The sequence below is a fragment of the Ixodes scapularis genome, unplaced genomic scaffold (genome assembly GCF_016920785.2).
Source record: "Ixodes scapularis isolate PalLabHiFi unplaced genomic scaffold, ASM1692078v2 PGA_scaffold11__112_contigs__length_91849675, whole genome shotgun sequence".
Taxonomy (NCBI): Eukaryota; Metazoa; Arthropoda; class Arachnida; order Ixodida; family Ixodidae; genus Ixodes; species Ixodes scapularis.
This window is the reverse complement of record NW_024609837.1, coordinates 31633356-31657729: the sequence shown is the minus strand read 5'-3', so window position 1 is coordinate 31657729 and position 24374 is coordinate 31633356.

The following is a 24374-nucleotide window of genomic DNA, read 5'->3' as shown; positions in this document are numbered from 1 at the left end:
TGAGATTTCGTCGTGCTTGTCCTTCTTGTTTTCCCCAGTCTCAGGGTTGTCTTAAACCACTCACCCTCCACAAGTTTTACAGGTTATGCTCCTTGCTAGGGTGCAGGCACGGGCGATGTGGTTGCGTTTGACGCACTTAAAGCAGCAGCGTGCCCGTGTGAGCCTTGATCGTTTTCAATCGGTCGATAGTGCAACCTGGCAGCTCTGAACGTCGTGTCTGGCGGAGCCGCAGAGCGGACACGAAATGACTCGGCAGTGAACTGATTCGTTGGTCAGTGCCAATGCAGATGGATTGTTCAATATTAACTGAGTTTGTAAGTTGGGCTGATGTAGTGTGCCTTCAGATGCCCGAGTGTGTTGCTCCATAGATCCTGCCTCTCGTATCTCCATCTGGATTTAAAGAAACGTCATGATAAGCTTGACTTGATCGTTCGGGCGCCATTCGAGTGCGTTGGGGCTGGCTGTTGTCGTGCACTCCTTTAGTTTTTGGCGGTATATGAGTGCTAGATCTTCGGGAAGAGCACTCATCCGTACATGATGAAGAACCACTGCGTAGTTGCTGGGCGGAACATCCAAGCCTTCTACGGATGTGCGGAAGCGAATGGCGTCGAACAGTTGACGGAATTGGGTGACGTTCCTTGAGCTGCTTTTTTTTCGGGAGGTTCAGTCGCTGGTTATTATGCTCGTCCATCAAGATATTGCGTCTTCCAAATCTGCCATGAAGTGTACGAACTGTCAGGTTTGTACACTGCTTGGAGAGACGAATGCCTTCGACAGCCCGCTTTGTCTTATGAGCGAGGTATGTCATGAGGTGCTTAAATTTCTCGTTGGGTGGACGATTGGTCTTTTTGTGAATTTGGGAAGGGCGACCGTGCGGTGACTACTTTGAGCTGGTGGTGGAAGGATGCTTCGGTGGGAGGAAGGTTGTTCAGGGTTTCCGTTGTGGGAGGGAGGCCGCTGGGCTGCAGTGTATCGGTCGGGGTGCTTGCAACACGCGTGGCGATGTTCATGGGTTCGTTCAGTTTGTCCAGGACGTACCGAAGGCGCGTAATGCCGTGGCTGATCCCCGTATGGTAGTCCTCTGCTCACTCGATCTTGTTATCCAAGTCGTCATCGGTTGTCGATGTCAGGATAACCCGGTCCAGGTCGATTAGGCTTGTCTGCTTCTGGATGAGATAGTCGAGCGTCCAGCTGGGATATCGGCCCGGTGACAGCAGAGCAGACAACGCAGCAGGTCCTGCGTAGGCGGTCCGTGTCCTTTTAAGGGGTTTCGGCACCAAATTTGCGTGGAGGAAGGAACCCGAGACGTGTCCTTTTCGAATGGCCGTTTATGAAACACTGACTTGCAGGTGCCCAAGCCCTGAGTGTTCCCCAATTGTCCGCGCACTCTTCCCTGTCACCTATTTCTCAACACTTAGTTTTATCTCAACCGCAGTTTCTACTTGCCTTATCCATTAAAATTGTTTCTCTTGTGTATGCAGTTTTTTGTTTGGCACGCCTTAGTTTTTTTCCCGCAGTTTCCTATGGAATTTGTGCATTGTATAGCATTAAAGTTTGCTGTCATAAAAATCCTCATTTCTTACTGGGGAAGGTCACATTTCATTTGATGGTTTTGCCCAAAAACCATCCAACATTTTTTTTTTTTTTTACATTTTATGATGACCTTTGTGTCCTTTGTGGTAATTGAAGGAGTAATAACTATATATCATAACGACGCTGCTACTGAATCTTATTGTGTTTTTATTCGCAGAAATAATAGTCTGAACCCTAAATATCAACACACTGACATGCCATGACTGACACCATCTGTAACTCAGTGAAACAACATTTGTGGTTCTAATTAAACAGGAAAAGGAGTTGAGTTAAATGAGTACAACGTTGCTAACTAAGCCAATAACGATTTTATAATATGAACCAACCTTGAACTGACCTTGAATTCACCTTGAATGATTTTTGTTTTCGATTCCGATTTTTCCCCCGGGAAGAACGCATGGCGCAAACTGATAAAATTATTTCTCGATGAAAGGTTCATGCGGTCTGGAATTCTTGCAGAGGCATCGGTCGTATTTCTGAACACATCTGGCACCGAGAGAAATCGTGTTTTATTTCCAGATAAATTATTATCCGAACAAAATTTCTCAGTCCGTCGGCATGGACTGAAATGCAGGGAAAAAATGAGATAAAAAAAATTAACTGAAAGAGCTAAAGCTACCTATGCACGCAAACGACACATCAAGCAATAAGCTCATTTTTAGGTTTTTTTTCAGATTTTGACACAAAATATTGTGAAGGAACGTCTGTTTCAAATGAATAACTCCAAAGTAATGTCCGTTCGGGCCTTTTTTTTACTAAATTTTGCTCTGCCCCTCCACCGCCCACCCCCCCCCCCCCCCCCGAAAAAAAAAAAGAAGGATAAAACGTGCTATATTTGTTAAGGCGAAGCTTATTTTTTAATATGTTTTTCTACTCCAGGCCCAGGGCGTGAGTCAACAGTTTCTAAACGAAATTGTCTCATGCTTGCTGCATATCGCTAATTCATTCCAAGAGCTCATTCGAGCCGGAAAGATATTAAACCTTTTCTTTTTATTGACATCGGACTTTTTTAACAACCATGTTTTTCTCGTTATTTTTTTTTAGAAATTACTGCTTTTCTACGTAATGGTACTGGCATAGAGAAATAGCGAACTTGTGTTCGCAGTTTTCGGTGTGGTAGTTTCTTTGTTATGCTTCCTGGGCGCGATAAATATAAGATTTTCCTTTTTTATTTTTGCAACGAGAACCCAAAAGAAAAACAGTCTGCTTGTTTTTTTATCACTCCTGAAAATGTGGCCGGCAAACAACTGACGAATACGCGTGTATTTAAACATTTAGATGTCATAACTTAAACTAATATTATGTCAGTTCCAACTCTAGATCGGGCGCGGTGCGTCTTAATATTATCCCGGCTATATGGGGGGAAAAAAAAGAAGAAATCATACATTCTGTGTTCCGAGAAAACTAGACGTCAGTTGGACAATTTTGTTTTTATCTTTCCTAGAATCACGTGCTTGTTTTCTGCGGCGATTTTTGTTTAAAAGGTGCCATATCAGTAATTAAAAAAAAAAAAAGAACGTTAGCTTTTATGACGCAATGCGTTCTACAAATATAGTTCAATGGCTCTCGATGCTGCCTCAGCTGAAGCGCTCAGCGAAGACCGGCTTTGAAGAATGTTCCCGCAGGGCGGTCCTGAGAGCTCGGTGGACCTAAGCAGAAAAGAAACATGTGGGGAAACTGTATGGGACAATTATGACTCAGTGCTGTCCAAACATTCTTTTTTTCTCCCTCGGAGGAAGTACGAAAAAACATTAAAAAAACCTGGACTTCTCAGGAATCTTTAAGAATTGTTGTCCCGCAGTTTCCTCAGTTTTGTTCTTACTTTTTGATTTTAGATTTTCGTCTACGCCCTTATTTCATTCATCGCTAGTCTTCATGCCAAAACTCGAAGTTTCTTTGGGACAACGCAGATACTAACGACTTGACGAAAGCAAGATTTGGCCGCCATTTGTTTCCTTTAACTCTTCCCAATAAAAATATGGCTTTTTTTTTTTTGCGCTTCGGTTGTTTTTGTTTTTTTCTTTCTCGTATATCTCCGCTCTTTCACATGCTTGTATCTCAAGATTGGTGCCGCCGTGTCCGAAATATCGGACGTTGGAGTGACCCGTATTTTTGTGGCTCCCTGTTGCGTGCTTTGATGATGTCGACGCACGGAGTTTCTTTCAGACAGGTGCTGTTTACGTTTTCTAGCTCTCGAGAACGCCCCTATTGATGTTTGCGCGTGTGTTCGTGTCTCGAAAATCTGTTCTGTTGAACATACACTTTGGTTATTCCTATCAATATATATTTTTATTGTATTTACTATTCGGTGCGGCCCTAGAAAGAAACATTCTCCTCGCTAATGGCTTCTACGGCTGTTGTATTGGCGCTTTTAGTGAAGCCAGACATATCTTAGAACTTGGCGCTTTATTGAAAGTTGAACGTTAACACCTTTCCGTAGCAAACATGTCGAGTTTATATCAGACTACGAAAAATATCAGGCGTACGAGTATACATTGTACTGTCACATCACACAATATGTCTATGTCAATTTGAAGTCGAACTATAGGTTTCAAGAAAATTATAGCGAAGATCACAAAAACGTGAAGAAGCCCATATTTTCGTAACAAATTAGAGAAAATTAGAAGTAGCGACTTTTTGAAGAAACATGGGGAGCTTTCGAAGAATATCAATGTTTATCCTACCCGTCACGCTGAATACTGGGAGGTGACTGCACAAAGAACGAATCATGGCCCACAAATGCTAAAGTACACCATTCCAAAAAGGCTCATCCTTTACGCCTCTAAGAATATGAAATTGAATAAATTTTCCCTAAACGACATCCCATCGCTTCTCTTTTAACTAATTACGACCATTTGTCATTTTTATCGCACAAAAACATATTAGGAACACCTTAGCCATTTTGTATCGTCAAATGTGATGATTACTTATTCGTATGTATATTGTGTTTGTATATACGATTCGTTTTCTCTCTTTTACGGCTGCCTCTGCGCCTTGTAGGCGGGCAGGAGACGTCAACTTGTACATGACGTTTTTTTTTCCTCGACCTCCATCATGAACTGAGGATGGATATAAATTTCTTCCTGAATCAACTGCTTTCCACCTGAAGTTAGAGGGTAGAGCCAACGCTAACTACCGATAGGGCCAATCAAGCAGCACAAACAAATGCACTGTCACGGTGCTCGTCTTCTTTTAGCGTCACTAGCTAAACTAATCACGTTTACTAAAACCAGAAATCACCAGGTGATGGCGAATTCACTGTGCGTGATTGATATAGAAAGGCACAAAAACGACGAGTACCATGACGATGCAGTTTTGGGCGCCGCTTGATTGTCTTGGTCGAATCACCGCCGTCAGACTTAAAGTGAAACAGAGTATCGCTTTTGACTACGGCCTGACTTAAGGCTGGATGTAACGTACCTTGAAGAAAGAAACAGCCCTTTCATATTGTGTTCTTAACGTTTCACTCTCAATAACACATTGCGCTGTGTCACATAGCCTCGTATCTCATCTCGCCCTTTTTCCTAAAGGAACACAATGCCTAAAACTTGTAACAGAAAATCTCGCAACTAGCAACATCTAAGTACCACAATGGCAAAAATCATTCTTCAATCTAATAACCCCCCCCCGCCCCCCCCCCCCCCCCCCCCAAAAAAAAAAAAGAAATGGACACGAGTCACTATTTGTCTTGAGGCAAGGAAGTCGAGCTTGCGGCAAGCGATGCGTGGTTACAGCGAAGCCCCGTGTTTCTTGCCGGATGGAGACGATAACCAACTCCGAAACCGTGTCAGGGTACAGAGACTGTTGATAACGCGCCTAACGAGATTTAGATTGCTTCGAGGCGCGGCCGGGCGGGGTCCCAATGTTGGGCGAAAAAGGTTTCATTGCGTCTTTGTGCACGTGAGGTACGCTGGGGGGGGGGGGGGGGGGGGGGGGGTTGTGTGCATAACAAAGGGGAGAAAGTTAACTGCGTCATGAACAACATCAGAGACGACCACGACCAAGACTAGGAGAATACGAAGAGGACTCCATTTAAAAAGAACTAACCAGAAAAGTTCTAGATGACTCAAAATAACCTCTACGCAGGTGGGACATCGTACGAAAGTAGCGTGTTTATTGCTTCCCGCGGGTGTTAGAGGTGTTTCGTTTGTTTCTTTTTGAAGCGGAGATGCAATCGGTCGTAAAGTTCCTCAGCTTATCTCGGCCGTTCCAGCTGTGCGAATGCAACGAAACAATTAGCAGTATTCCGAGCGGGCCGCAAGGAAAACCGACGGCGAAGCGTACAAGAAGCACAAATGACGACGATGTAATAAAAAAAAATACATAGACTAAAATAAACATGAAAAAAAACTTCGTGAAATATATAGTATTTTAATGTATGTTGCTCTTGTTGATCTCCTCTTCTTTTTGTTTGTTTGCTTAAACTTTACTTGGTCTTGGGTTTGTTGTATTTCCTCCTGTATTTTCGCTGTCTTAGCTGCAACCTGTGTAATACGCGCACTTGCCACGTGTTTGTAATTTCATTTGTTTCCGGAAATTTTGCACGGGACAGTGTTTAATCTTGGTTAAAAAATATAAAATATAAGTTCTGTTTCCGGGCGTTGCTTTGTGTTTGCAGTGTTTTGTTAGTATTATAATGATTTTGTAAACAACTCAATATGATAGTTTTCTTTAAGAAAAAACAACAGGAAGGTGTCATTTTGGTGGGAAAAGTGTCAGTGCTTTTTCGCTTGCAACAGGGTACGCGTGTTTTGTACTCGTTGCAAGAGCAGGGTTCATTAAAGGAGTCAATATTTGACTTCTTTGAATTATATTCTCGATGTACCTGTTGAATAAATATTCCTTTATACACTCTAAGCCCGGTCCCACCTACTAAAAGGGACAGTTCTCCAGTTGTTTGCCACTTAACTGTAAGGGGGACAACAGACTTTTTAATATTACACAGGAATGCTCCCTCTTAATTAAGCGGGCACCACCCCTCTTAAATTAAGCGATACGGCGTATCGCTTAAATTCGAGGTTAGTCCACCCTAGTACGAGGAATATTTTTTTTAGATATTTTCACTCTTAAATTTGGAGGGACTGTGGCCTGCTTAAAATGCAGGGGTATAATCCCCTAAAGTTGCAGTCACACTGCTTATAAATCATACAAAAAATAATTATGCAGACATGTTATAAAACGAGTCACCGCGACAACCGATCGTCGTACGCCATGAGGCAACCAATTCAAGAAGTAGCTTTGTCACATGGCATACAGAGCACGGATGTCGCTTTGATTGGTTTGGAACATCTCTGCGCAGTGTCTTTTGTGTGATGTTTAAGCAGTGTGACCCCGGCTTTAGGTTATCTCTCTATTGTATCGTAGAATTTCTGCTCCTCCGTGTTTTGACTGTCAGCTGACATGCTGCACTGCAGTGATGAAGTTCTCGCACTTTCGCTTATATTGTTTAGCCAAAGTTATTTTGTGCTATGTAAGACAATTGAATATTGATCTACATATAATGTCTGATAAACGAAATCAATACAACAAATAAAACAGTAACAATTTTTAAAAGTAAAGACGTGTTTTATTTGCCATGGTACGAGAAAACATACCGGAATGTATGTATCGAGATAGTAATTTTATAGCAAAACTTATGGTAGCTTATACAGATAAAAAAAAGATCTGTTAGAACGACGCCAGAAATTGGCGTTTCCCGGAAACTATCACACAAAAAATTTCGTGCTGCAAAGTGACCTCTTTTGGCTATCATAAGCAATAACAATACGACCGTGCTGAATATCATTTGTTTCCAACGAATAAAAAAAATAAAAAAACAGTCCACTTTTAAAAAAAAAAAAGCTTGTGCGTCTACTTTCCCGCACAACACTTGGAAAGCCAATCACCACGGCTCACGGAGGCAGCTCAGCGAATGTTGATGCCGAAGCATATGATTATAGCAAAAAAAATGCAATCTGCGTTGTGACACTAATCTATGCAAGCGTGACGTTTTGCATTACTTAAAGTCACAACTCAGACTGCGTTTTTTTACCTAATCATATATTTCCGCATCGTGATCCGCGGCGCTGCCTCCGTCAGTTACGTTGATTGGCTATTCAAGTGTTTTTCGGTAAAGTTGGCTTATGGACTTTTTTTAGAGTGTAGTTACCTGCTTCATTGGATACAAAATAAATTACTCGGCGTTTTTGCCATTAGCAGAAGCTCAAAATTTCTGTTGGTTGTTAACAGCCATAAGCAATTTTCTGAGCTTCTCCGGCTTGAACTAAATCGGAAACTCGTCATTTTCAACAAGTAGACACTGCAGGAATTCAAGGGTTTGTCCATATGCCGTAGGGTAGGAGAGTCCCCTTTTGTAATATACGCATGAGCACATGACTAGTGCCCCCTCCAGAGTCGTGATAGCGGAGACTTTCACTGACTGGTTCCCAGAAACGAACTGTTTCTCCGAACCGAAGAAAATCTTGGGTCCTGGAACTTTTTCGCCAGGTGTACGTTCATCCGGGAAGCACCAATTGTTCAAAAATTGCGGCAGCGTCGAAATTCGTTTACTATTCATAGGTCCGCTTTTTCATGTACCATGGGGATGAGAAAGCTTCTGATCAATCGAGACCGGAGGTGGTCTCCAATCTCCTAAAATGTTGTTGGGTCATTTCTGCAGAAGGCCTCTTTTACCTCCTCCAGTTTTCCCAGCATGGAAACCATTGTGCTTCAGAACCGTAGCTTTGCTTCTACCTTTAGCTGAATGAGAGACCATAGTGTTTTACTTGAGATACAAAGAGTGGGAATCACCATGAAGGTAATGAAGCGCTTTCGCCTGTTTTCAAGCAGGCGGTAGAAAACAAATGCTAGATTAAATGCAAACAGTTAACAGATTCGAAACCCAATCGGTAATGACTGAATAGATGATCTATACAAGTATGACTATTAAATATTGTAGGTAGTAAAGCAAGGATGCATGATTTCACTGAAAAAATACTAACACGAAAAATAATTTTACGAGGGCCGATCTTGACCTGGGCTTAGTGGAATATTTTAGAACTTTAATTTAGAAAATGTTATTATATAAAAACGAACATACGTTCTGGGTGCCATAAAGTTCGAAGTGTGCGGGAAACGAGGTTTGCTCAAAATTGTAGTCAATCAAAATTAAAGTATTACTGCACGGACATAGAATAGTGAAAGCAGGCCAAGCTTATTTGGTTTCAAGTACCACGAAAGGGTCCCTGTTTCCCATTGAAGGTTTCAGATAATCACATATATTTGCATATGCCAATATGGTAAAAGTTAGTTGTGGAAGCTTGGCCTCAGGCTAGGGCTGCTTTCGCTACGTCATGCAGATATAACGTTCGGTGATGTGTATAAGTTTTTTGTTGTTTTTTTTAATTTAAAAAACACAAAAGCCGCCGTAATTTCTTCGGAAAACAAACAAAACCTTTTTAAACAAAATTCTTACAATATACGGACCACGTTGCGCTCTAGTGTATACGATGAAATAGCAAGTGACAGCTTATGACGTAATTTCTGCAACTGTTGATACTTGACAAGGGAACTGGCTGTATTTCATTTTATCAGTATCGTTTTTGTATTGCCAAGGAGAAACGAGAACGCACTTTACAGTAGAGGGACATTAGAAGACATATGTGCTTTGAAAAACATGAATTCTATCTGCGGCTTGAAGTTGCAGAAGAGATATGACGAATTGTTTTAGAAAGCAGCATATTGAACTACAAAACATATTTTCGTAGACATTTGGGCGCAAGCCATTCATTTATTATGTTCTTCAGATGCAACGCATATGCCAACAGGACGTAAATACAAACTACCTTCATACCAGCATACAAAAAAAATGCGTGCTCACCGAGTTTGTTATGGGCGGTGGGCGGGTGGCCGCGATAAGCACACCACTCCGGGTGATGCGTTCCACCGTGCAGAGGGTCCCGTAGAACTCTATTCACGAGCAATCCGTGCAGAATCCCCGACTGATTTCCCTCATGTCAACGTCCGTAGCCATTGCTTGACTCCGAGAACAAGATTTTGAATAGTCACTTTAACCCCCATAATCAACCTAGCCCTAAAACGGCTGGGAATTAAAAACAAAAAACAAAAAGAAAAAAACTTAAGTTTTCATATTTTTCGCGCGTGTGTGACACAGAAAAAAGAAAGTTAACAAATCACAGAAAACAAAGAGGAAAATAAACAACATGCATAAAATCTCCAAAAACAAAAGCCTGCTGGACGCCGAAAACAAAAAAATGGCCAGTAGCTTAATATAAGGCAGAGAGGATGGATGGAATGGTGATTCTGACAGCTGCCATAACTCCGCCTCCCCTGGTACCAGTCCGATTTTGCGATAAATAGTAAACGAGTTATCAAGAGAGAACTCTGAATTCGCAATATTCAAAGTAAGCCAGGTTTCCGCTCCCAAAACATCAGCAGAACAAGAGTCAGTACAAACCATCAGGTCATCTTGCTTCGGCAATAGACTGAAGTTGGCTACCAGGAAAGAAAGGGGGCCAATCTGCTTAGTGGGGCAAGAGTTGGTTTTATATTTATTTCGAGGTCATGGGCGGTGGTCTATTGTATTGCCTCGGGAAACTGAGATAACCTAATCACTCTCTGCATCGTAGGACTCAAGCTTGTAGTGCAAGTGATCCTACGATGCAAACAGTGATCGTAGGATAACTGTTTGCATCGTAAGAGTCATCGTAGGAGTCTTAAGCTTGCACAACAAGTTTAAGACAAGCTTGTTGTACCTTAGCTGAACGGGAGGTGCCCCGGGGCTGATGTTTCGCGAAATCGATAAGTTTCTTTCGAGCGTAGAGCGTGACGGGCGAGACATCTTCGCTTACGGCAACGTCCTTTTTTTTTCTTTTTTTTTTTTTTTCATTCACTTTTGTATTTGAGGCATTTTGGGCAATTTGGGCCTGTTGGTTCATGATCGTAGAAAGCGCCGAAAAAAAAGAACCTTAAATAGGTGGCGGACCAGTACGACGTACCAGCGTTTTTTTTTTTTGTTTTTTTTTTTCATTAATTACTTAGCAGGCTACTGAGACTGTAATGGGAAATCAACTCCCCCGCAGATGTTGCAGGCAAATGCGAAACAAAACACAGCAAAAACTTTCAGCCTTTCCACTCTGGTGAAGAAAGAAGACCAGCGAAGCTGTACTATGGTGGGAGTGAAGAAATGGCCGGCCGCAAGTCGGCAAGTCAGAGTGGAAAGGCTGGAAAGGTTGCCGCCGTCGCTTATAGATGGCGGTAGCTGTCCAGAGCTTTGTGTCATCATTCGTTTGCTGGCGGGCACGATCCTGCGGAAACTAGTTCCTAACAGCTCCGATGTAAAAAATCACACAATGCACGACGTTACTTGGGTATAAAACTTGAATGCCATGCGGGCCTGTATACATAGGTCGCAAAGGTCGAAGTATTAATGATCGCGCACACGAACATGACGCGGCAGCACGAGCAACCCTATCAGGACATCTGGCCACACATTGCACCCGCTGCCCTTGCTCTCCGTCATTTGACGACACCAAATTTTGGCCAGATGCCCAGATAAATATCTAGAGAGCTACACAAGGCATCTGAGATCAAAGCCAAAGGCACAAGGTGTACAAGTGACACATCCATAACCTGGCCATTCGAATATGAATTTTTTGATAGAGGGCAGACCTGGTTGTAGTCATCACTGACGTTTTTCGCGGCCATATAAGAAATTGTTTTTTTTTTTTTCAATAAATGTTAGTTGCGAGCGCGCCAGTTTTTACGTCAACATTTTGTTCTGCCTTTTTTTTTTTTTTTTGGCGCTTGTCTACGGTTACGCGAACAGTTATTTCCCTATTCTAGAAGAATAAGCGAGGTTCATTTTCGAAAACCTAACGCTTCGTATAACACACGCGGTGTCACATTTTTTTACGCGGCACTCTATTCCCGTTTACTCGTTTTCCGCGTGCTTGTCAACGCAAAATTCCACAGATAAGAAATTGAGCACGAGCGTTTCCACTTTAGTCTACTTGACTGTTACATTTTATTCTAAGCGTTTTTTTGTTGTTGTTTTTTTTTTTGTTTTTTAACCTCCATACCTTTATTTCGTTACAATATTTCTTTTGTTCGTTTTCTGACGTGAACCTACGTCTCTCTCCGCGCTTGGAAGGGGGTGAAAAGTTGGGAGATCGGTGTCACGACCTTGGTCACAGAAGTGACGTCACACAAGTAACACCGGAGCGCCAACTGATTTGCATCGCCACGCTCTCTGGCGGTGGGCCTTGCCTGCTGCCGAGAAACACTCAGTGCGCACACGCGTCCTTTTAATGCGGTAGCATTCCTTAGCTACCCCCCCCCCCCCCTTTCCTGGATTTCTTGGACTCTGTGGCCTTCTAATGCGCAATAGGTATGCGCAGTAGACAATTTCAGTTACCATTCTCACACTCCTTCATATTCGCGCCCTCTTCGAAGGACATGACGACCTTGACGCCTCCAAGAGGTTAACCTTGAGGTCGTCCTAGACGTCGTCTTTGACTCTAGAACGTCATCCTCGCCGTCATCCTTGAGGTCGCTTAATAGGTCGTCTTTAAAGGGACACTGACAGGGTATTTATGGTCGCCGAGGTTTTTAGTTGTAGGTGACGTATGAGAGCCCAACTACCCAGAACAGAATTTGAGGCTCAAAATTCGGTTACTTTCCGCCCGAAAACCACCGATCGAGAACTGGCCGGTTTGAGTCGCGCTCACTCTCTTTTCCGTGGTCACGGGCCGTTTTCTAAGGTTTAGACGCGACCACCAACCTTAATCAAAATCGTGGGTTATTGAAGGCACACAGTCAATAGTAAGGATAGAAAAAAATATAAAAAACATTTTTTGTAGCCGAAAAGCTGCAAATAAGTTGATTGAAAAAAAAAAAAAAAAGGTTGCAGACATTCGGCAGCATTCTATGTGTTCACTGCATAATTCTCAACATGGCGTCGCTTCGCGTTTCGTGAGACTCGCGGGTGGCAGCGGACCTCCACTTTAGAACTGTCGATCACGGTACCGGCGAATTTTGTCTTCCTTCGAAAGATAAATATTAAACCGATCAAAAGGATTGGTATTCACCCCGTACGACACGCCCGACCAGCAAGCCGATTGCCCGAAGACGTCGCCGAGCCGTCGTCCCTTCTCGTGGCTGAAGACATCGCTCGCTCAAACGTCGAGCACGAAGTGCGTACTTCGAGTTCAATTCGCACGCGTACGGTTTCTTTACTAGGTGCGAATGTGACCAATGCGTGGTGCTGCCCGACTTCAAGCCGGGAGTGCATGTACGGGAAGGAAATCGGCAGCAAACTTTCCGACATACTGTCGACCAGCTGCATTACTACGGACGAAAGAGTTGCTTCAGTAGCTCAGGTCCTCCAGCGTACGTTCAAGAAAGAGTTCTGTATCAGCCCGTCGGGCATACGTTTTTTGAGCGTAAGCAATGACGATTGTGTACCTTTTGATATATTCTTTCTTTTAGGACTGTGCAGTATATGGCGGTCGTGCTTGGCAGTGCGCCACGCCGACCCAAATACCAAAGAAGTTCGGTTTTATTTCTTTGACCTTGTTAAACAAATACAAAGTGTTTTTTTCTACCCGTGAGCCCAAGCCCGAATGGATAGGCCTTTGCAAAGAGCTATTGGAAAATAAACTTTTTAATATGCCCTGCAAAAGCTTTGCAGAGCATTTTTAATTATTATTTGACATGTGTTCTCTGCTTAATGCAATAAAGAGAAAAAAAGCTTCAGTAGCTCAATGGAAAGACGTTCACTTCACACGCAGCGGGCACGGGTTCAATTCCTGGTGTGGGAGTACCGTTTTTTTTTTTTTTTCTAATATTTTGCGATGTTTACATTTCTTTTTTTTTTTTTTTTTTTTTTACAATTATCACTGAAAAAAGCAATTGTTGTGAACGATACGTCGCTGAACTAAATGGTATGGGATTTCATTCTTGACACCTCTGCCGCACAATACCACTTTCAGATGCAGGACATGAAGGCAGCTCTTCACGCAACATCTTGGTAGTATTCTTTTCGGAGCCGATCACGGGAATTCACCACAGGCACTCACTACTAATTGCCAACACTTAAATGTACAAACAACTGATCTTGAGGTACAAAAAAGTGAGCGGAACAAACATGACTGCAATGGAATCGCACAGCAAACGGATCCCGCAACGCATTTTGTCTGCTGCACCCGGAAAAAAAATTAAAAAAAAAAAATCGCACGGTCGAGTGTAGCCACGTGACTTCCGTCACTCATTCTCTCCTCAACACTTCTCCGTGCGGTGCGGGGGTGTCGGTTTCAGTTTCGAGGAGTTGCGTTTTTTGGATTTATTAAAAACAATACGTGACTCAGTTGCAAACTATTAATTGGCCAGTATTCCGACAACCATAATAAATCGCCTGGCAAAAAAATGAAAAAAAAAACAAAATTTGGGGGTGTCAGCGTCCTTTTAAGATTGTCTTAAAGGTCGGTCTAGACGTCGTCCTGAGCGTTGTTCTCGACGTCGTCCTTTATTGAGGTCGTCCTAGACGTCGCTTTAGATGTCCTCTAAGACATTGAATCGACGTCGTTCCTGGGGTTGTCGTAGACGAATGCTATCGCAATTCATAGACAACCAACAACAGCGGTTTCTGCAGCGATTTCTTATCTGCTCCATGGTTTGCTGGCTTCAACGTGACGTTCTCCTGTCTGAATAAAACGGCGATAGACGCCGCTCCGGTAGCCGTGATTCCACAATCTTCGCTCATCGCTCTCGATAGTGGCCGAGCGGATCGGGCATTTCACGCGACTCTCAAGCCCGACTCCAGCGCGATTTGTTATGGAACCCACATGTAGCTGTAGGAAAATTAATGCAGCATAGTACACCTATGCACCAAACAATTTTTGTCTTCTTAGTTGATGTTTTTGCCGACGATTTAAAGCTGCCGAAAAGTACACAAATTTGAAATTAAACGAGGAGATTTTCGGCAACGCATCGGATCGGTGGGAGCGTTATGCAAAATTATGCTAACCCTCCGCGAACAGCGACTTTGGGGATCTCGTTCTCCGTTCTTTTAAAACGCCACCCCTGGGCCTGTCTTGTCTCCCAATTCACTGCGACGTATCTAGCTCTAGCTTTATTAATTTGGTTTTCGTGTCCTTTTCACATGTCGGCTCTTAAGCTAAAAGTATTTTTGCACAATATCTTTTTTTAAAAGGGTGAGATTCACTGAGATTGGCTTTTTGTGTGAAATCTTTTAGGTCTTTATTGGAATCTTAGTTTTTTTATATGCAGGTTTGGTCTCAATAGCATAATTCAGTTTCCCTGTAATGCAATTACGAAGCTTACGCCCTTTTGTGTCATCCTAAAACTCCGTGTTACATAAATCAAATTATTAAAATCTTATTTTTTTCGTCCATACTATTTTCGTGTTTTTTTTTTTTTTTGTTTTTTGTTTTTTTGGGGGGGAAGGAGATCTGGGGGGGAAGCATTTTTTTACGCGCCATCACAAATTGCTTTTACATTCAAAAAAAATATGAAGCTCAAGAGTAAAATTAGGCAGTCTGAAGTAAAGTGCAAAAGGTTAAAAAGGAAGCTGACGTGGAAATATTAAATCTGCAGTCGGTGTTTTCAATCACCTCGCCCAAACTCAAAGCTGCATGTACAAAGTACGGCGTAGCATGAAAATTCGATCGCATGTCTTTTTATTTTTATTGTCTTTTTGCGATGAAAGAAACGCCTGTTTTTTAAGACCTTGTGTGAAGCATTACTGAATGTAACGTAAACAGTCCCATAATTCTATACAGACTTCTTAGAGTGTGTTTAGGATACATCTTAAAAACATTTTAAAACTACACTTGGAATTAAGACATTATGATTTCGTGATAAAGTTACCTACCGCAGCGAACGTCAAAGTTCCCGCGCTAAGTGATTACTAAAGTTTCTGGAAAGTTGAAACAGCTATTGCATGGTCAGGTATGCCCTCTACATTTGATATATTAATATTTCTGGCAATGGCCTCCGATAAGAACACAATGGCAGATTGGATGGTACCAGTCTGCCATTGCGTCCCCTCGTTGTGAGGGGTTACCAGGGAACTGTACGCACTCAAGTGCAGCCAGACGCAAATGTTTGGACCAGCCTTTAGTGACTCTTGCGGCTGTGTGCAACGGTTGCACTCCTGTACGTGGTCGAGTGACGGCGTGTCCCCTCTTTCAGCGATCCCTTTGTGCGGATTGACCTTGTCAAGGCAAAGGGGGATGGCTACACAATTCTGGATTCCCTCCACACCAAAACAAAAAAAAAGGTGCGTGCATATCTGAGTTTTCGTTCTCATGTTACTTTTATTTGTTTTTGGAGGTCTCTCTGCGGGTTCTTACGCTCTTTCGTTTTCTGGCAGACTCTACATCCAAAGTGGGATGAAGAATTTCTGATCAAGGTAAGCTGTACTTCGGGAAACGTAGCGCAGGCTCGTTTTATGTTTACGTACTGCTCGCGGTGCTGCATGAGTCATTTGTTAAAGGAGCTGTGCAGCATTTTCAGGGCTTTGCTTAAATTATTGTGGAAGTTGATGCCTGACACTTCTGAAGCGAACTACAAAAAACAGATTTTGCCTTGATACCCTAGTTTTTATTTTAAGAAAAAATGAAAAAGATCCAGGTCCAGGATCCAGGAAAGTCTCATCCGGATCCGGCCATACCCGTCCGGCCCTGCCCCCTCCCCCTTTGGCTTCTGGTGGCTGTTCGCGGCTAAAGTGATATCACGGTAGCACACTCTAAGAAAAAAAGGAGGAGGAAGGTAGCAACAGCGACTGTTCCTCCTTGTTGCGGACAAGTTGCCCAGAGAAGGGAGGAACAACAGTTCAGATAAAATGAGGAGGGCTAATTCCTCCTTGTTCAGTTGGCGCAGGGGTAAAACATCGCGCTACTGACCAAGTGGTCAAACGTCGATCCCCAGAGGAGCCGGTATTTTTTTTTTTCCGTAAAGTTTTTTATTTTTTTTATTTTTATTTACCAAAACATTCATAAACAAACCCAGACCGATGAACGGAAAATTAAAGTCTTTATTATTCACCGAGACGTTTTCCTCCTTCTCCAGGCAGACCGGAGAAAGCTTTCGCCCTCCCGACTCATCTTCCTTCAGTTTCGTTTTTCGAGCACATCGCGCACGTTGTTTAATAAATTAATGTTGAGTTGATTGAGATTCAGCGGCAGCGAAGGCCGCCTGTAATTCCGTCTTCTAGTCCAAACGTGCAGAACATTTCGGTTGCATTGACGTTTTTACCACTAATCTTATCAAACGAGCTAACGAAGCCGCTAGAAACAGCCAAGTTCCGGAGCAGTGTCAGCAGCGCTACATACACTGGGTAAGACGGCCGTCTTCGATTTGCGGGACACACGGACACACGCGGAACTACAGCAGCGAAACCACGAGGAACTGTGATGACTTTTCGACGTTATGGAAATTGCGGGAACTGCGTCCAAGGCAGGCAGGTTTTCCTGCCGGCTGCCTGGGTGCCTTCCGTGCTGAGTCCGGTTTTGTTGTCCCGTGCCGAGTGCCAACCGGCGTTCAACGTGATTCTGTATTTCTGCGTGTCAGCAACATCGTCAACGTGGTTCTGTATTTCTGCATGTGAGCGACATCGTGATTGCAGTGTTGTGGGTTGTGAACAGAAGACTGGAATTATCGCCGATGTGACCGTGTGTTCGCGTATCAGTGGTGTGTTCGAGGCGGGGTTTAGGCCGCACGTCCGGAGGCTTCCTGTCTCGTGACGACGTCCAATCCCCGAAGTGAAGAACCCAGGGGTTCAGTGGAGGTGGGAGACTTGGTAACGTAACGAACGGTTTAATTACATGGTAGCGATACAGTCGTCAAATCCGAGAGAACAACGGAGCAGCCTCGCGCTCCGCCTTATATAGGGTCCGTTTCTCCCTCACTCCCCGCCAGGGCAGCCAGTGCGATGCAGCAACCCGCCGTCAAGTACGATGCAGCAAAGTCCGCCGTCGAGGGGCCCTAAACTCGTGAAACACAAAGTTGGGGCCGAAGTTGACGGAGCGCACCGATTGGCCCATCACGACGATGACTTCGCGCTTTTGTCGCCGTCGTCCAATCGCCGCGATCCGCGAACTTTCGGCTCCAACTTTGTGTTTGACGAGTTTAGGGCCCCAGTGCGACGTAGCCAAAGTTCTCCGCAGTTAGGCCATGCCTCTCTCCCTTTCCCGAGCGCACCAACCACCACGAACACACACACGTCCCGCTAACGTCACGGGCGCGTTGAGACTTGTTGCCGCAGGGTTGAAACTGGGAAGAAGGTCGCCGAAGGTTCCATTCTTAACAGGTGTAACAAGATGAGATGACGTAAACTGGTCGGGCATTGATGCCATAAGTCGGGCCGTGATCGGAGGGGGCGGGGTGTCGCAGGATGACATTCCGCTTTACATTAAAGAGTTTAAAACCACTTGAGGGATTACGTGCAGTCGATCGACGTGTGGATAGTCATGTTGGAACGCTGGTCTGAACAGTAGAAGCTTCTATCGTACAGTGGCCAATGTGACTGTCGGTCCCCGAGAGCGATTGCGCTCTAGGGAAAAGACTGAACAGTACGAAAGTATGTCGGAAAGTACGCATATTTACAATGGAAGTTTAGCATAAAAAAAAGAACAGGTAAAATCGAGAAAAAAAAACGAAAAAAAAACGCTATTCTTTATTTTACTGTTTAAATATATTACGGTTCCTGTAGAAACTGCCCTCCAAGTGGCGCGCTGGAATGAGCGCTAGAAGTTTTCGATCTCGCAACGGCGTAGCTCCGTACACTTAACAGTTGCCGCAAGTCGCGGCTTTGACTGCATTCAAGTTGATCGAAAAGCGATTTCTCTGCCCGTGAAGCATCACTTCCAGCTGAGTGAATATCCACTCTACAAAGATTAATTTAAGACGGCAATTGCAGCGGTGCGCGAACAGCACAAATAGAAAAACAAACACTACAATATAAATACTGGCTACGAAGGCTACGAAGGGCCGTGCGAGAAAACAAACTCAAGGCTTGGAACCACATTGGAGCGGCTCGATTTATTGGCTTTCAAATAATTACGGCATGATCGAGCGTTTTCTTTTTAATAAGAGATTCATCCCCTGAGCCATTAAAAATAGTCTCAGATTTATGACATTGCTGGAAAAAAATGAACATGTTCGGAATATTTTTGATTGCTTAGGGAGTCACCGAAAAATTCCGTGCTTTCAAAACGACCAGTATAAAAGACGGAACCGCAGGGTTCGGGAGTAGTAGGGAGGAAGTGGCCGAGTGGGCTAGGGAGGCACTCACTTGATCGCATGACGTTTTAGCGAACGCTCACGTTTGATCGAACGACACTTTAGCGAATAGTCGGACGCCACGAAGCGGCGTTTTCGGGTGGGCCAATTGAGTTCATATTTTTGTAATCAGTTGCCGCAGACTGTCGAAGTGAAGCGGCGTAAAGCGCAGCGCGACGGATGGGTTAACGCGCGCCCCCGTTATTCGCTAAAACGACCATTCGCTCAAATGTCGCCGTTCGCTAAAATGTCATTCGCTCTTGTGATATAGACCCGAGTGGGCTAATGCGTCTCAGCTCGGAGCGTGAAGCGAAAGCTTGCGCTGGGAACCTCCTGGGCACGATCCCCGCCGCCCCCGCCCGTTTCGATCTGGATGAGTTTCGTTCGTGTGATCACTACTGCGTGATGCACGTTAAAAATCCCAGGTTAGCGGTTGTACCGCACTGGCTAAATTTCTCATCTACAGCTAAGTGACCGATTACCCGTTGAGGCGCATCTCCATCAAGGCTGTATAAACATAAAGAGCAAGCCAATTTTTTTGTTCGGGAGTGTGCGATGCTTGTGTATAAGCTCAATATATGTCCACCTGATGCTTGTGGTGTGCGTAACGTGTCTACATGTGTTAGAGATTCCCGAAAAAAAAAGAAACGCAAATGTAGCGTAAGAAAATAGAAATATTTTTTTCTAAAACATGAATTGGGCGGTACCTAGCGCCACCTAGCCTACATACTTGCGATTACTCTGCTTGACCCTGCCATCTGGTGGCAAGCGATTTAACATCCTCTTACGCTACGCGGCTACGCCATAATTTCGTGTTACCGTGCTGAGGTAAGCTAAGAGGTTGCTTCGGATTTGCTTTTTCTTGAGAGCGGCTTTTGGTTTTGCGGGCGAATGATTTCCACTCCTCCGTGATGTGCGGTTGACGCAACGGTTGACGAAGGAATTGTGGCTCAAGGAATAGCAAACGCAAGACATAAAGTGCGCGAACTGGGTGCCGGTTGTCTCCGTTGAACATCGCTGTGCTGACGATGAGAAGACTGAGGGACTGCATGCTTTCGAAACGTAAGTTTCTTTACCTGTAGGGGTAAAGAAACTTCGGAAATAAATACAGTTCGCGGAAAGCTCGTGTTACGTTTTTATTTGCTGCTCCTCTCGCTTCGTACAATAGACTTAGTGTTCTTGTTAAGCCTTACCGAGCTCGATTTGCTCGATTCGTGGCCGCCATAATGAGAGGCAGTCGACGGAGAAACTTTTGCTCCCCTGCTTAAGGGACGAAAGTTTCTCCCTTTCTGAAGGAACATATGTGTCAAGAGCGTTCCTCCCTTTAGGGAGGACTATACTGACCCTTTTTTTTTAAGAGTGCAGAGAGAGCTGACGGTTTTGTGGACATAGGATAGATGGCGCCACTAAAACTCCGTATAATAAAAGTTGTGTCGATGATACCAGGTTTTTGACGCATTTATATATATATATATGTTGGAACGACAAGATTTCTAGAAAAGTTACTTTTTTATCGAGCAGGTATTCGCACAACTTACTATCTTTCTACAAGATTCCCCATTGACGTCACGCCGCGTGTTTCTCATGGCCGCCGTTCGCGGCTGTAGGTCGGGGAATATTCTAAGTTTTGCCTCGCTATTACGCGGCGAAATCGCAGCATTTAGATGAAAGTAGGTGTGTTTTCTGTCATTTGTGACATGGTGAACAATGTCAAAAGCAGAAGATGCCAATTCTTTCAACGTTAAAATCGTTGCACAGCTCCTTTAACGCTGGGTCGTGCTTTCGTGGCGCGTGCATGCTCAACGCTCACATGACACCGAAGCGTGATCGCAGGCAGGAAGCTCTCGCTGGTGGCGGGACGAGTGCGTTTTCATCCCCTCTGTGACTATAAGGCACTAAAGATCTACTAAGTGACTTCATGAGTATTCACCTTAGCTGCCCCATTCTAATTAGAAATGTATTGCCCATCGTCAAAATAGGCCATATTACTCGTTACTACTCAGAGAAATAAATTATAACGTCATTGCGGGACAGTTCCAGGGTTGAAAAAATTCTATTCCCTTAGTGTTGGTGGAAAAAATTGCTGTCTGCAGCACCAATAGAACTGAGTTACTACACGTGTTCTCTTTTTGAACGCCACAGTTCATCGGTCTTCTTTTGGGGCGTTATTCGCAGTCAGTCAGACTATTGAGAATGAAGAGTTGAGGAAAACAAACGCAGGTATTTTTAGTAAAAAATTAGAAACAATCCCAAAGGCCTTTCTTTTCCTCTTCGTTATGCTTTATAGTTCTTTTGTTTTGTTTTTGTTTCTTTTTTAATAAAAATATCCGCAGAATATTTACTTTAGACGTTCGCTGAACAATCTAGCAACGATCACCAGCCAACGTCCGTACCCCTTTGCTACTCCTGTTTACTCGACAAAAGTGGGCGAAAGACAGGAGAAGGAGGTGAAACGCGGATTGTTTCAAAGCCGCAGACGAATTCGGAGAAAGCTTCGTGGGGATTCCCATGTCGAGTCCCTCGTCTATTTTTTGTAGGACCGGGAGGGGTTTTTGTCGCACGAGCGTCCGAGCACGGCGCGCTTTGTTCAGCACCAAGCTAACTGTGCGGGGAGAGGTGTATACGCGCTCGTCGGACCACTCAACCGTCTCCCTTTGGTCACGTGACTCCGCTCTCTGCGCACGGCTATGAGCGGGTGAGTGAGCATGTGGCGAGATATCGATGTGTGATTGGTTTAACAAGCTCGGAGCTTCCACCGCACTATCAACTTAGTAGTTAGCGGATTGTTTCCTTTTTTTCATCCTTAATTTGACAGTGTGGTGAAAGATACGCTGTCACCGGACCAATCAACGCCTTCATTTTATCCCCTAACTTTGCCATCAGCTCGTAGATAGATGACGAAGTGACTGAAATAACCGGTTTAACGGGCACATAGCTTCCATCGCTCTGTCGACTTAGCGGTCAACGGAGTATATATTTTGGTCGTCCTTATGTTGGCAGTACGGTCGCTCGCTCGGCGACCAAACCACCGTTCATTTCTCATCGCCGGACCCCGCTCTCCGCCCGTGAGTATAAACGCAGGCGTGATCACGTAACGAAAGGTCCACGTATGATTAATTCGACGAGCGTGTAACTTCCGCCGCGATGTCAGTTTTGGGTGGACTGAGTATAAAGAGCCGCTGGGTACCTCGCTCCCCAGTTTCAAGTTGCAATCCTCTAGCACGCCGGTGCAATTCTCTCCATTGCGAACGAGAAACTTTAATTAAACGAATTCCTCGAACCCTAGATAGAAAAAATAAATACAAATAAATGCTTCAGGCGCTGACTTGCAATAGCGGCATTCCTTCCAGGACAGGATGGTTTTACCCAGGGTTACTGCGTCTGACAATGCTGTGAGGTCGCCAGCGTGACGCGAATTACGCCACCGGAAACTTAAATTGTACGCAATGTGTCAAAAGAGGACTCGTTTAATATTGGCCGTGCTTGTCGGAGTCGGTAAAACGAGGCCTCGGGTGTCACGAACCCCGACACCTGCGGGGCTAATGGAAGTCGGAGGCCGGAGTACACCCGCTTGTCCCGGTTTATTTAGTGCCGGTTTATTTAGCGTCTTTTCGAGTATTCGTTATCAAAAAAAGGGGAAACTCTTTTGATTATCTCATTATCTCCTTTTGGGACGCCCAGTACAGTTGCAACCTTAACTCTAATACGTGCCGCGGCTTTAAAGCCCGAAAGACCAGAAAAGAATCCTTCTGCAAAAGTCTCAGCATGGCATCCGTATATCACCGAGACACTTACCTTCTTCGGAACGCTAAATCACCGCTGGTAGCCCGAGGTGACTGCCCGAAAAAGCTACATCTCCCCCTCCCCCACCCCTCCAAAAAAAAATGGTTTTAGGTTTGAAGCACGCACTGGCATTCGTAAAATAAACGTTGACGTCTTTACAAATGCAACTACAAACATCCACACGTGTAAGCATTGGTCCCCGAGCTTTCCCATAGCGTTAAAAGCGCGCCTTTCTCCTTTGCCGGCGTTTTTATCCCGCCGTCAGTCGCCGCCTCCGAACGCGCTCTGTGCGTGATGCCTCTGTACTTCGTTTCACTTGTCGACGGACCGTGGCGGACGGTACGTGCTATAGCAGCCAATCCAGTGCTGAAAGCATGTCACGTGATTACTCTCTCAGCGCGTCCGGAACGTCACGTGACACTCCCACGGCGTTGGATTGGTGGGGTTGGCTCGCAGCGTACTCTTTGGTTCATGGCAAGGTGAGGCAGAGTGTAGCGTCGGTGTTTGTGTACCCTCGGGCTCGCCTTGGATCAAGACGCTCGAGCGGATTGATAGGCTCAGGGGTCGCGAGAGGTTTAAAGCCGTCGACATCTCGAGCGACACGGGAATCTGGGAGAGCCGTCACAAACAAACAGTGCCGCATTTTGAGATAATAAATACTATCTCGGAAGACGTTGTTGTTGTTGTTTTTGCAAAAATAGAGTCCCCAACAATAGAGGAGGCCCATTTGACGAAGTTGTCTTAGGCGGATATGCAGTATCGGCTTTGGCCAGGCGTATTACATTGTTTGGGGGTGAGAAAATAAATGAGCCTTCGATATATTTTTCCTTGAAGAATGAAGTGTCCCTGGGCAACGTGTCATTAGCACCACCGCATAAACTGCCTCGGAGAATGGGTCTTTGAAACTATTGGGAACTGTACATAGTGCAGCACGGCTAACAAAACCAAGCAGTTGCCGTGCTTTTATTGTTCTTTTATCGTATCATCATGTTATCATGTCCTGCAGACATGATGACAAAATTATTTTCGGAAACGCTTCAGGCATCTTCCAAGCAACGTAGGGATTGTTCGGTGAAATTTCGTCTTGCGGAAAACAAACAAAATATATATTGTCATTACTTTTACAAATATCATCCGCACAGTATCAAAATTTTTCACCTCGATAACACGAGTAATTCAAATTTAAAGAAAGCCCAACTGATCAGATAGCACCCGAAAAACACACAGCGTTTTCGTTGGCCACAGTGTAAGCTGGGACGCAACATCGGGCAAAGAGAGCCACGACAGCTCTTGACTGCTGTTCCAGTAAATATCTTCGTCCTAAGAAAGACAAGATTTACGCAATCAAGGGAAGCTCAGTTTTTCGACGATGATCTTTGTCCACCATGTTGATCGAAACCGGGACTAAGTCAACTCCCGCAACTCTGACCTCACCGTGCTTGGTGTGACGACACGGCTTGACCATCTATGCATACCTCCAAAACTTAGCGTGAATTTTCTTAGTAATGTTCTTAACTGATTTCGCGAATATTGGGGCGTCTTTTAAATAAATGAATATCGCATCTTACTGAATATCGCATCGCGAAAACTTTCTAACTTCCGAATAACATCGGGCAATCCCTTTAAAACGTCTGAATGCTTCGGCCATGTCTGCACACAGTTTTTTCATAACCAATAAGACAGGTCCGTCCACATGA